Source organism: Neopelma chrysocephalum, unplaced genomic scaffold (genome assembly GCF_003984885.1).
Source record: "Neopelma chrysocephalum unplaced genomic scaffold, ASM398488v2 Primary Assembly neopelma1_59, whole genome shotgun sequence".
NCBI lineage: Eukaryota > Metazoa > Chordata > Aves > Passeriformes > Pipridae > Neopelma > Neopelma chrysocephalum.
The window spans coordinates 10,629,489-10,644,441 of record NW_020897714.1 but is presented as its reverse complement, the minus strand read 5'-3'; positions in this window follow the sequence as shown (position 1 = coordinate 10,644,441).

Here is a 14,953-nt window from a genome sequence, read left to right as displayed (position 1 = left end):
CCAGGCCTGACTGCATGCAGTGTGACTGCAACAGTCACACCAGCCCTGGACTTTAAAGAACCATAGGAGGGGGTATCTAATTTTGCCAGACAGTCTGAGAATGGAGGGTAATTTTTCCTATATTTACTCAGCACACTTTTCAATCTACAAATGTGTGTATGAATGATTTTTTTTCCAATTGCATCTTTCCCCGGGATTTTTCTTCAACAAGCAGAAAATATCCCTGCTGTGCCTTGCTCTTCTTTACATGTAGGGTTACCATGCACCTAGTGTACCAGAAAATCTCTTTATTATTGCCTAGATTTATCTACATCAACACTGCTGAATTTTTATACAAATTACATCACTGAGCAGCTTATTTTTGCTGATTTTAAATTCCTGTAGATGGAGATAAAATACGATAAATAGACAGATAGATAGATAGATAAAAACCTTAATCAAAAAATATTGTAGCTTCATTAATTAATCTGTTCATTTCTATGCATCATATCCTCCCCTACAGCACAAAGCAAAGGCTGAGCCATCATTCTGATTTATAAGGGTATGAAATACTGTAGCTTGCCCAGTTTTACTTGCTTGATGTATTCACTCTTGTGCTCACTAGTCCTGTAGCTTTAGCCTACTTGCCTAGTACCTGCACCATCTTCTTCAAAGTGCTACATGACACTTGTGAGGAAAAAAAAAGTTAGAATCACGAATTCTCCATGCTTTCAGGCTGCAAGAATTTCATTCATTGCCAGGTGCAGAGACAAGAGGGGGGGATTCTATGGTGTCACTGATATATTTATTGATTCATCTTCTATTTTAAGTGTTGCCGCAGTTTGAGGCAGTTTTAAATACACTTTTGTGGTTTTTTGTTTTCCCTCAAACAGACTAAGCAACCAAACTTCAACATTTACAAAGTTCTACCTTCTCCACACAGCATAGTGGCAGGACGGCCACAACATCTCCTGACATAAAGTAAGACAAATGCTACAGTTGTCAAAACCACAGCAAATCAATAGGCAGTTTACATGTTCCTGTTCCCTCTTCACAGTAGCCAGAATAGCATCCTGCAGAGACAATTGCTCTCTACATGCCTTTGGGAAGTCATTCGTCAGTTATAGTAAGTTAGAAAAGGCCAAAAATGTAAATTAAATTGGCCTTTTATTGCCAGCATTCCAAACTAAGTGAAGTTTAACAGCACTGAGGCCTACCCACCATTATCTGCAATTTCATCCCTAAGAGTGACACTTCTGGAACAGAGAAATAATTGACCTAAATCTTCCACGAGTCCTGTATTCTCCCCTAGCACAAGCCTTTTAGCTAGCCCTTTAGGGTTCCTGATGGCTGTGGTTGTGGTTGTTTTCCCTGCAGACAGTGTATCACACTCCTAGAACAGCTCCATACTTGCTTCAAAATGTTCTGGTGACATTTGTTTACAACAGTCAAGCTAAGGTAGGAGTGAATGTACTTGAAGTGATGCAGGAGTACAAAGGAGCTGAAAAGGAAGAAAGTGCATGAATAAACAACTAGAATATAGTAAACATCTAAGTTTGATACAACTTCAGAACTGGTAAATTCAGATTGTATTTATAAGGGTTCTACATGCAAGAATATACATAGAAAAAAGTTTTAATTGCCAAATTCTGCTCTTCATATAAATTCACCAAGCATGTTATGCTGTGGCACAATTTTAGTCTTTCTATTAAAGGCTTATTTGTGAACAAGATAGGAAACTTAAGTAGCCAGGGTCCAAGCTAATAGTTCCACCACGAACTTGAATAACTTTAAGGTAGCATTTGTCTGTGTCTACTTGACAGCAGTTCCCTTGAATCCATTGCAGCAGCAAGAATTAACCATAGTGGGTGCCTGCCATTCCAGTGTGGCTGAGAAATGTGGACCTGGACAGCAGAGCCAGACATGGAGTTCAGTGCAAGGGGAGAAAACCCTGCCTGTTGATTTCAAGTAACACAGATGGCACTTAGCACCCTGTAAACATGTACCCCCCAAAAAAATTCACTGACACCAATTCATACACCTTTACAAAGGTATCTAGTACCATGTGTAACACATTGGGGTATCCTGCCTGGATCCAGCAGTGTACAAATCTGCAGCCCTTGTATTGTGCTTGTGAGCTCACTGCAGATAGTCCAGGACATTACAAATAACAGTAAGTGATGAAGCACAGACAAGCAGAGCTAAGTCTAAAAGATCATCAAGCTTGTATAGAAAGGGACACCAGAATTGAGAAATTACACTATTAAGGCTGCCTGATAAACTGTATTTCAGTTTTTCATATATATATATATATATATATATATATATATATATATATATGAATGTATGTACGTAAATGAAGATGTAGTCTTAAATTATGTTCCTTATTTCTGGTCCCATTCCTCCTCTATGCTCCCAATTTGTTTCTAACTGCCAAGTCCTGCTGTTTCCTTTCTCCCAACTCTCTTTCTTTTTCCTTATGCCCAGCATCTCACTGAGCCATGGTAGGCAGCTGCAGTACCTGCATTTAAACAGGGAGCATAATTTTTTGACAGTTTAGTGGATTTCTAGTATGTTGCTGCAGATGGCATGGGGGAGGAATGGGGGCTTGTTCATTAAAATCTCAGTAGTCTCTACTGAACAAACAGAAATTTTTCTGATGCCTTCCAGCTTGGCAAGGATCACAGATAGCTGAATGTAGATTCCTGATACAAAGCTTCTCTGCTACCCCATAGCTACTCCATGCCTCACATAAAGGAAGCCAAATGCTGCTGAGAACCTTTCCAGCATGGGCTGAAGAACCTGATTTCCCACAGACATACCCCTTTTTGCAAACATCTGAATAGACATAAAAATAAAACAGCCCATGGCAATGTAGAATGTAAAAAATGTCAAGCCATGACTATTCTTAGTTTAGTCCCAAAAATTGGACTTTTCTGGAAGTATCACATAGACTTCAATTGTACTTGTGCTGCAAGGCATGTCTCTAAGAATGCAAGAATATTTTACACTAAGTACCACACAACTAAATTGTCTAACATACTGATATGTCCCATTTGAATAAATTCTATATCATGCAATCTGAATCCTTTCTATTAAGGTAGATAGTAGCGTATGGGGAACTAAGCATCCAAGTAGTGTATTATCTGCATTATAGTAATACAGATGTAGCTCAAGGGGCTGATCTTGAAGGAAATGATAATGTAGTTGACTGACATCTTGTATTACATTCTCTGAGAGCAGGAGAGAGACTAAAGCAAGGTAAAGACTGATAGAAGATAAACAGAAAGGTTCTAGGGCTATCTACATCAAGGACCTGTATGGAACTGGGCTAATTCAATAGGAGCACACCAGCGTGTACTCAAAAGTAAAGTTTGGTCCTTCATATGTAACACAGAATGTTTGGGGTTTTTTTGATTTGTTTTGTTTTTTTCTGCCAGCTAGTGAACTACTCTAAGTAATTAAGAGTGTTATATATAATATATGCTGGCAAACAGTCCGTACTGTTGTTCTCTCTCCAAACCCTCACTCCCATCTCCCTGCCCCAGGAACAAATGCCTGTGTCTCAGGTCAACAATCCAGGCACATTTTTCAGCTCAAATTTATCTTTACCTGAGCAAAAAGGTTATATCTTTGCCACTGGATCACCTGTCACATTGTGGTGACCTTTTCTGTCCAATTAAACACCTATATGTCCCACCCGTACCTTCATCGTCTCAGATCCTAGTTCCTACTACCGACTTGTTTCTCGCTACTCCTTTTCCACAAATATAGTTTGAGTCTATTGTTTTAACTGTGTCAGCTCTCTTTTCTGCACCACCTCCTTTTTCTCAGTCATAGCAATCATCACTTACCACTATGCATTGTGTGTCCCAGGCAGCTTATCCTAACTTTCCTATAGTTGATCACTTATTATTGGGACATCAACTTCTGTTGTCAGCTAGCCCAACTGAGAGCTTCTTAGGTGACAGCAACAGTGAAAATAGTGAGATACCATATAACACCAGAGGTCCAGAGAAAAATAAAAAAACATAAGAAAGACAAAGAAAAGGAGAAGATAAGCTCTTATGATTCCTTATGCTCTTACAGCAGAATCTCTATTCCCAACTACAGATTTTTAATGAACATAATTGCTCTTTAGCTACCTGTCAATTGTTTAACTACCTGTTTAACTACCTGCACTTTTCAGTGTTGGTAAGAGCTTTGATGAGTACATCTCCGCAAGATCCTCTTGATGGCTTTGCAGCAATTGTACTATATACTGGAGCAATATATGGGATCCCTTGTTCCACTCTGAGTAAAAGGTGTACCTTAAACATACATTGGTATTTGCTGTCTTGCAGGAATTAATAAATTTAACCAACAAGCATAAAAGATAATTATATAGCAAATGATTCTTTCAACACATTTAAAATTGTATTTATTTAAAGATTTCTGTCAATCTTTAAAATGCACTGTCTTGTTTTGCATAGCTCTGACATTTGATTTTAAGGACTCACTCCAAGCTCTTTCTAGACGACTTTCTTTCTCTTTGGAGACTTGTATGAGTCATGCCCCACATTTTCATTTGTATGGCCTTCCTTCTTTGGGATATGATTACTGAAGTGCTGAGCTAGATTCTCAACAGCAGTAAACGTACATTGTTTTACCATCTTTCAAGGTGCTGAGCTAATATATACAAATATAAGGGGCATGGTTTTCAATTTTATCCCATCCTGGGAAAAATATATATCAACATTTCTCCTCTTGATACTTCATAGGCTACAATAACGATAACTTCTGCATTTCGTCCTCATTTGACTACCACAAGATATTCTTAGCATATAAATGTTAATCATTTGTGCAAACAGGAAGATACCTGTTTACACTGAGTACATCCAGCTATCACTGAAATACTTCCTAGGCCTGGATTTTTCCCTCTGAACCAGATGCAATTCCTTTTCAGTGATTTAATTGCTTCCTTTCCACTTAATTACTTTGAAGATTAACTGCAGGCAAGTGTATTCCAATAATAGGCTCATCTACAAAGAACAGGAAGCTTTCCCTGTGGTTGAGGGAATTCACCACTTCCGACTGCAGCTCAGCTATATAGCTATCAGGTTTCCCTTTGCCCCTGGGCTTTATGTGTCACCTTGTCTGTTTGAGCATAAGGAAATGTCATGGGATGAACTGCTTGTTCTTGAATCCTCATGCAGAGCTCCTGACAGGAAATAGAAGCCCTTCTTCTCACAGGGACAAAAGATGCAAATATTTCAAGCCCAAATATTAAATTATTAATTATATATCGTTAATGTTGATGATATCTGGAATATTTTCCACCAGGGAAATTTCAGAAATTTCAGGGGGAAGTCAAAACTTCAGCTTTTTATTTGTTCATAATATTATCTGCACAAAGACCCCTTTTTTGTCATAACATGCATATTGCAAAGTCATTGATTCAATCTGCATTTCATGGGAACTACTTTGCTTCAAAGATGGGACTGAGATTATTGCTTTCTGTATGTAAAAATGACACATTATGAGAATTTGTTTTCACCTTCTTAGGTGAAGACTGAGTGATATTTTGAGACAATTTGTGCTTCAGGGATTAATGGGTTTACAAGAAATTTCTATTGACTTCAGATTACACCAAAGTCCGTCAGAAAATTTTATGCTGAACTAGAGCACCATGACTGTGAGATCCCCACACCTGACTGATCTCTTGCAAGAACCAAATATAATACACACATAGCACAGCAGCACAACCTCTCACACATCCATTAATTAGAAGAAGCTCATGGGATACAGGTGGGAAAAAAGACCAGGAAATAGTCACAAATAAGAGGGCAGAAATTTGCAGATAAAAGAAGAGGCACTCTAACCCCTTTTATTTTCTATGGGACAATGCACCCTGCTTAATGCGGCAAGAGACATAAAATGCAGATACTCTGTAGCTAATGCTAAAGCAAATTATTCTGCGCTGGATTAGGGGTTTTTTTGTGACAATGCATGGGATATATTTTTAGTCAAGAGTGTATTTCTTCCAAAAGGAGTTTTGCACAAAATATTTTTTTGCCTCTCAAATGCTAAGAACATTTCTGTTTATAAATGAAAGGCTTATGACTCACTAAATAATCAACATCAGGGAAACAATGAACAAAAGACGTTTTTTCTTTTATTTTCCTTTTTTTTTTAGTTGAAACGAAACCAAATAATATGGTCTCAAATTTATTCTCGTTGGTAGAAAAATACCTATCTTAAATCTGGTAAAACCGCTAACAAGCCTTCAGATGCTTCCATTTAATCAAATTTTGGAGGTGATTTTTGCTGTCTCCTTTAATCATAGATTTTGTTTCTATATTTCCTTTTCTACTGCTTGTGGTAAGCGGAGGGAGACTTCTCTTTGTCTTACCTGGCAGACATGCTGCCTCTTTACTGAAAAGTATAGCAGTACAGACATGGCAAATATAAATATGTGTGGGAAATAAGAAGGGTTGCTACTAGGTTCTTTGTGTTAGCTACAGCTAGAAGGTTAAATAGTTTTGTGTAAGAAGGTGGGTAGTTGACAGGGGAATATCTCGGCCTGTTTTCCCCAATGAAAGATTTCTTTTGCAATTAATCTGAAGGAATGGGATGCTTATCTGCCAGTCCCATCCAAAAGCTTCTCAAGCCCTGACTTGGGAAAGGAAGATTTACCCACAAATGTGACTGTGGGCAGACAGAGCCCCACAGCTCCTGAGGCAGCTTCCAGGGCTAAATCTGTGTTGCAGATCCTTAATGAAAAAGTACCAGGCATTTACCCATGCAGGAACAGCACCATTTCACAAGCACATGGGTATGGGCTAGCCAGAGCAGATACCGTCTCCTGGTGAGCCTCCAGGCTAAACAAATGCAGGTAGGGAATACAGGAAGAAACAAATTGCGTTATAATGGGAAATAGAGGAAAAGAGAGAAAACTGAAAACTCGTATAGGAACGAGTGAGGTGTTGAGTTTATTTTGACAAAATGGTATAGACGGTTTGAAGGAAACTAAGTTTATTGTACTGCTGAGAAGTTTGCAGTTTGATAATAATAAGTGAAGTCCTTAATGCATTCTGATATATACTTGACTTGCACACCCAACCCTGAGAGTTTCAAGACAGAAAAAAAAACAACAAAAATTCTGACTGAGGAAGAGTTTAGATAACAACCCACTGACAGAAAAGCTTCAGCATGAGTTTGCCCTCTGTTAGACGCAAGGGGACCTAAACGAAGAAAACTTTCTGGACATCTCAACTTTGGAAAAGCCTCAGTCAGACAGTGTGCCCTATGGGGCTCTTGAGAACCTGCTCTTTCAGTCAGGGTCCTCACCCAAGTGAAAGATGTAGAACAAGCTTCCACTGCAGCCTTTGGTTTAAACCTTTGGTTTAAAAGGTGACCAAGTACAAGACAGAAGCCTATGATTTGATTAGTCCTGGACCCCATGGAACAAGGTTGCTATAGGGAGAGCTACACTGCAGATACAGAACAGGGTGGGATTATAATGCCTCTAAATGTCTCTAAGGCCATCAAATTCACTTGTGCACATTCCAGTCTAATAGAGATAAAGCCCTTCCCAACTTTTAGCCAGTATATTTACAGTTACATATAGCTATAACCACCAGTCTTCATACAGTTAAATTTTTTAAATACTCCTGTTCTTTGGCCACCATATTTGGATGCTGCACATGTAATTGGAGTAAATGTAATAGACCACACACAGCACTATGAGCCAGTGCTAATAGCTATGCTTATGGAAAAACACTTAGAAGAGTCAAGAACTAGTAGTGGTGGGCAGTGGCTGCTACCAGTTCTATTTCAATTAAACAAAAGGAGAATTCCTGAAAGCAAATGTTATAAAATGTAAGTGTCCAGCCTTACTGGAATGATGTACTAATGTCCAATACTGATTCTCTAGATAAGCAAAATTCAGATTTACAGTAATACACACGAGAACAAAATAGTCCTTATTTTACCTACTAGGCTGTGTCCTTCCAGCAGACTCAAAAACACAAACCAATTTGATCCATCACAGTGCTTTCACAGTGCTTTAAAGAAGATTAACAATATTGATGTCATTTCAGAAATATTTATAACTTAACTTTCATTACAGACTTCCAGTGACAGAGTATCCAGTCTTCCTAATCTAGCATGTTCCCATATTCAGTTGACTTTATTATTAGAAAACATTTCTAGGTACTTTAATCTTTTGTGTGTCCATTTAACTGTCTTGCTTCTTTTCCCATTCTTTGTGCATACAGAGAATGGTATTTTTTTCCCTTTTGCAACAGGTTTGGCTTAAGATTCTTAAAATTTCATGCCAACCAACTCTTTTTTAGGCCTGATAGCATCCATTCTTCCAATCTTACCTCCTCATAGCTTCCACCACCTTTGATCATAGGATGCATCTTGTGGGCTATATTTCTGTTTGTACATCACAAGCAGAGTATTCATCTTTCCAAAAGAATCCAGCATTGGTGATCCAGAACCAATATGTGATCTAGTATAATTTTAAGATCTTGTTGAAGAACTTGCTGTCTAATGAATTTGTATCTTTGATTTTGCCTATACTATCTTGTCTCTTAACCTTGCTATCATCCCTAATATAGAATGAGTTACATCCTATGTTTGCAATCCATTTCTTCAGATTTCTTTTTACTCTTTTCCTTCAACACATTTGGGGTCCTTCCTAGCACTGCGTCAGATACAAAACTAATGAGCATTCTGACTATTATACCATCTGTTTTGCTAATGAAAGCCTTGAATAGAAGCAGATCTAAGGCAGACACCCCCCCCAGAACCATGAGAATGATTAGATTTTATTAGTTTATTGATGGTGTGCTTATCTAATCAGTCATGTGTCCACAGAATAAAGGCTATGTTTTCCTTAGCTTGGACATGAGAATATCAGCTAAGACTGCGTCAAAAAGTTTGCTCAAGTAGAGGTACATGTGTTCTTCGTCTTCTCACCTGTCACAGAACCTGTTACTTGGTCACTGAAAGAGTGAGTTTCTTTTGATCTGATTTGTTCTTGGCAAATCTATGTTGATCTCTGCTTCTCTCCCTGTTGTTTTCTAGGTGATGCAAACTGTTCCAGATTTATTCTGTGAATTGAAATTAAATTGATTGATCTAATTCTGTCATCTTTTCTGTTTTTATTTTTTGTACTCTTCAGATGAACAGACACTAACTTTCCTCTACTTACTAAAAGTCACAATAGATGTACTCTAATGTCTTCACAGACAAAGAAATATGCACTTAGCAGTAAAACTAAGTGTCTATCACACTAGTATTTAAATTGTGGTAACCTGAAAGCATCTGATTTCCTTTGGTTAAGGAGGATTTAAATACTATCATTTCATCTCAGTTATTTTAGGAATAAAATCTTTAAAGATGTTTGGGAGGCTTTGGAGGTCACATGTTTATGACCATTCTAGAGTAGATATTTTGATTTTGGTCTTAGATTAGAATAAGTGTCTCAAAGATGCCTTAAGAAGGGAAATTTCACAGAAATACTTTATGGGTGTAAAGGGTCCAAGATTTTGGTGATGTTAAATGACACTCCAGATTTGCAGCTTTATCTTCACTGTAACTGAAGATGGGATCCACACAGCCTAAGTTTGGCATTGGAAGAGTTACTTGCCTGGGCTACAATAACTATGCAGGCTCTCCTGGGCAATGGAGACAAGCTGACACCTCCTTCCTAAGATGAGTACAAAGCAGATGAGATATCTCTTCCACTCTCTTTCATCAGCACTCACATAAGTAGTGTAGATGGGTTTTGCTAACTACTTTAGGGAGATGTTGAGGAATGCAGATGAAGGGTCCCATAACAAAAATTGATGGCTCTTACTGGAATTGCTGTTGTTATCTCAAGTGTGTGAATCTTCAAGTTACACTGGCATCCTTGCTACATAAGCCTAAGGTTGAGTAGACAGGCCAGAAAACAAACAATTTTCTTGCTCATCTCAGTAACCTGACATGTCAGAGTTCAGGCACACTGATAAGCGAATTTCTACTGCTATAGGATATTCTAGTTCTGTATGTAAGTAAAGAATTTGCATTGTGAAGACTGTTTATTGGGATGGGGGAAGTACTTCTGTCTTATTCCTTCAGTAGTGAAGAAGATGGTATAGTCCATAAAAAGAGAACTTTAAAAGGTATTTACAAACATTGATCATACAGATGGAGTCATAATTCATAACACTGATAAGATCAGAAGGGAGCTCACCATATCTCTAGACCAATCTCCTGCTCAAAGAGGAGGAGTCTACAAAAGGCCAAAAACCTGAAGGTTTAAAAGAGAGAGACACAAAATAAAGGGACAATTTTTTAATATTTCTGCAAATAAACCAATATTTAGAAAATGAGAGCCAAGAAAAAGCTCCCTCAGTGGTCAGACAGTTCTGTACCTGCCCTTTTAGGACTATTCATAAAGATGAGTAAAACAAATAAAAAATCCCTGTAATTTGCTTACAAAAAATTTCTTTGGAATTATTTGCAGATTTGATACACAATTGGATATGTGCTTATTCAAAGAGAACATTGTTTAATTGGTCTGAATTTTTAATGCAACTAATTGTTTCAGAATTTCTTTTAGTTCAAGCATAAATAAACTGAAAACAATGCACAGCGTTTCATTTTAAGTTAATTTAGGTTTGCCTGAAATATTTCAGGCAAATGTAAAATGAAAAATAATTATATTTTTTTGATCTTTGTTGCTTCCTTTTTTTTTTTTCCCCATTGAGAATACTGCTTTATCTTGCTCTGGCCTAAATTTTCATTCCATTAATTTTTTGTGGCTCAAGCATGAACCAAAATTTCATTAATTAGTCAATTCCAACTAGTGGCACCAGCCACAGTCAGAGAAAGGATCAGCAATGAGATGTGCATAAATTAGGGTCCCAATCAAAATGTTGTCAGCTTATCATGATATTTCAGAGTTCCATGAACACCTGTTGGCTGTTTTTGTTCCATTACTGGATCCACGATTTTTTAGGAGATAAGTGAATTAACCAAAATTAATGACAAAGGAACTTTCTTCAGCAGAACCCCCTCTTTTCTTGGCAGGTGGTAGTGCCTATTCACAGAGAATTGCAACACTAAGTCAAACAAAAATTAATGCCTTTTATTTCAGAAATCAATGCTTTTTCTGCCAGACTTTTACAATCACATTCTGACACTGAGAATCACCCATGCATTAAATATTTCATTAAAACCAATCCAGCAATGTCTGCATCATCAGTTCACTTTTCATCTCTGTGCTGTGCAAGGCTACAGTAAGCTGTTTCTAAACAATTCATTTTCTAAATTGCAGATGTAAATATATATGCATATATATGTACACACACTTGACATTTAAGCTGCATTGCTTTGAACTAAACCAGCTGACAGGCCTTATTAATGCCAACAGCTTTAGCACGGCACTGCTTAAATGATTCATATGCGGTAAAAGTGGCACCTGTTAGTGGCACAAAGCATCTTCTGCCTTATAAGGTCTAACAGCTACTAAGAAGAAAAGAACTTCTGTGTTACATGAGGAGCACATCAGGCAAATTCTGTTTTCACAGATGTGAAAGTAAATTTAACATCACCGAATGAGAATTATTTGAGCCTTACATTGACTTGTTACTACTAATGTTACAACAGATCTTGTCATGATAGCACTGTGTGTGGCCTTTTTAGAAAAACTACTAATGAAATTGTCATGATGAGTAGTAGAAAACAGTAAAATCTTCTTATCCTCAGAAAATTAGGTGGGAGAAAGTCATAATGGTTTTTTGCTTGCAAAACAATATAGAAATATAAGTCATGATTACTCTGGGTAAACAGAAGACATATACTAGATTAATCCCATCACTTTCTGTGGATCTATTTTTCCAGGTTTGTATAACCTGACATGCTAGATAAATTTTGGGCAACAAAAGAGAAAGCAGAATTGCTTTTTGTGAAATCCTTTGGGTCTGCAAAATTTTGATATTCATCTTCCAAGTTTCTAATTGCAATTTTTCATTTTTAATAACTGAAGAGAACAGAGACATATAAAATTTTGCTAGGGAAACAAAATATCTCCTTTATAAACCTATTTTATTGTCTTTTCATATTTGGTTCAGAATGAACCTCAAAGTAAGAGATGTGCAACTTCCAGATGCAAAAGGGAGACACCATGTCCTACATATTTTAAGCACTCATAGCACTGTTCCAACATTGTTTCATCCACTGGACTTCATCCAGGATGATGCTGCAGGTGACTAATTTTATAAATAGCAACAAACTGAGTGTGTCTATGATTTATTTTCATTTGGCCGTCTTGGCTTGAAATGAAACAGATTGTACTGTGCTCCATGCGGTTTAATGGGGGCCTATTATGTCATCCAAGTAATTGATTTCCAGCAGCAGCATAAAAAATATCACATAGAAATCAAATCAGTAGGAAAATGTCTGAGCTGAAGTATATTCTGTCTGCAATCAGAAAAAAAGGGTAGAAGTCTTCTAAGGTAAGTATGAATTATTTAAAAATCTGCAAGTCTTACAGCATTTTCTCATTAGTTATTCAATCATTAAAAGAATTCATATGTCTCTGCCAGCATCCAATCTGAAACTGTAACTATACTGAGAAGCCAGAAGCTTGATAATAGAGCAGTTCTATGAAAGGCTAGAAGCAAAAGTCCACCTTGAGGTGGGAAATCCATTAATTTCAAATCCTAATTACTTCCCATTGTTGTAAACAGTTACTGTGCATTGTTGATGGAGCAGAGAAAATTACTTGGAAAATATTTTTTCCTGTAGCTCCATGGATGGCCTGACATGATTTCAGATGACTACATATTTGAAGCGTGGAAAAGAAGGGCTTGGTCACACCAGGCATATGTTCCAAGTCGGGGCAGTACATTAGGGTCCTATCGCAGGATGGAGGGACTGTGCTTCACTGAGATGCCTGCCCTTCCCGTTCTGTTGTCTCCATGTGGATGAGAAGCCTAAGAAACTCTTAAGAGGACATTTTAAAAGCAAGATTTGTGGTGGGTTAAGCCTTTGGGAGAGGTAATTTTTAGAAAAGCAAAAAAAATTAAGGAAAACTTTATGGAAAAGAAGTCAAACCCAATAATAACAAAAAGCTAAACCAGACAGGCTCAGATTTCTAGCTATTTTTTCTTACTATTGTTTCTTAGTTCTTATTCCTCCCCACGTTATCACTAATCAGCATAGATGTTAGGTTAATTGTGATAGCACAAACAGGCAAAAGACTTTAAACACAAATGCTGAAAAAATGTAAAAAAGAGATGTCTTGAAGCCACCGTCACTTTCCAACTATATCTCTTACTTGTGTAAATCCTCTAATTGCTTTATTTTATTAAGGTATTTTAACATTGCTTTGTATATAGAAAATTTATTTTACCCTTAAAAGCCTATCCAACAAACATTATTTTAAGGACTCTACTATCTAACATTCAGTCTTCCATATTTTGTAGGGGTCTGAAACACTGATCTTTTAATCATGCCAACTTCAGCTGAACCCTGGAAGAGAATGAGAAACAAAAAGAAGAATTCCACAGAACTGATGAAGAGAAGCTGTTCATATTCTAGGATAATGCCTGTTGCTCTTTCTATGGCATCTAACTTCATCTGCAGAAAAGAAGACAATGGTTCATGACTTTAGACATTCACAGGAGAAATATTCGTAGCTAATGTTTCACATTGAGTGGATGGGGTAGTAGATAACTCTTAAATTTTCCAGGAAATTTCCTTGCATAAACTTAAAGGAGAAGGGGGAAGAAGGTGTAGAGGTAACAGCACATCTGCTTTACCAGCACAGCATTTGGAGGGATTGCCATGTCCTAACATGAAACACATGCTGCACTTTAGGAAAATTTAAAAAGTATTTGGGGGGGGGTAGGGAAATCTTTATGCACCAGAGAGGAAAAAGTTTATAGACTTGCATTAGCTCAGCAAATCCTTTGAGCCCAGAAATTGGTTCTAAGAGGTTTTGCAACACTTGAATTGCAGGAACTCCCTCTGTCCTGAGTGCTACTAGCAATTCAACAAGTCTATACCCTTTTAACAAACAGGTTGTAGCATGGACAAAACTGCTAATCCTGTATGGTCTTCACATAACCTCAGAAACATGCTAGTTGTTGCAGCACATACTTCCTTTGACAGATACATATTTGTCCACTCTTTCAGTTTGTTTGCAATGGAGGTGGGATGGTTCAAATTGCTGTGAATGGCACAGAGCCCATTTTATCTCTGGAACACAAGTGCGAATCCACCCTCAGTCATAAGTGAATATAAATTGTTTTAATTGCTGTTTCAATACTGGCTGTGAACTCTTTTGAGATAGCTACACTTTGGAAGACTGGCCTTTCATAATGATTAGAGAACATTTATCACAGAGTTATTATAAAATGTAAAGGATGGTGTGCATTTGACCTTTAAACTACTTTATCCTCAAGATTTAGTCTGAGATTATATCAGTCATCTCAGAAAATATGTCTTTCTTTGTGATTCATTTGCTTTGTGGACCGGTTGACACTTCCAAAAAACAAACGATATCTCACTTTGAACAAGAACTACTGTGATTCCTTACACTTTTTCAATTTAACATCATGATAACTTAGTGGATTATAATATTTATCATCAATTTCTTCATGATAAGAATATACTGGATTTTACAAAATGAAATAAATCAAAGTTTTTGAATTAAAAATCCAAATATGATTCTAAATCTTGGTTAATATACATATATATACATCATTGCAGAATGCTTATTCTACTTCCATGGGTAGTAGCTGATTTAGTCTGTCATTGCAATGTTGCGGTCATAGATTTAAAAAATATGCTGCTGCAATTTAATATTTTTTACTATTTTTCTTAGAAAGTTTTCTTTCATTACAATGTGTTTTTTTTCTAAATGGGTGCTAGAAAACCTAAGGTATAAAATGCCATGGCTATGCCAACAGGCGGGGTTAGTCACATTGTA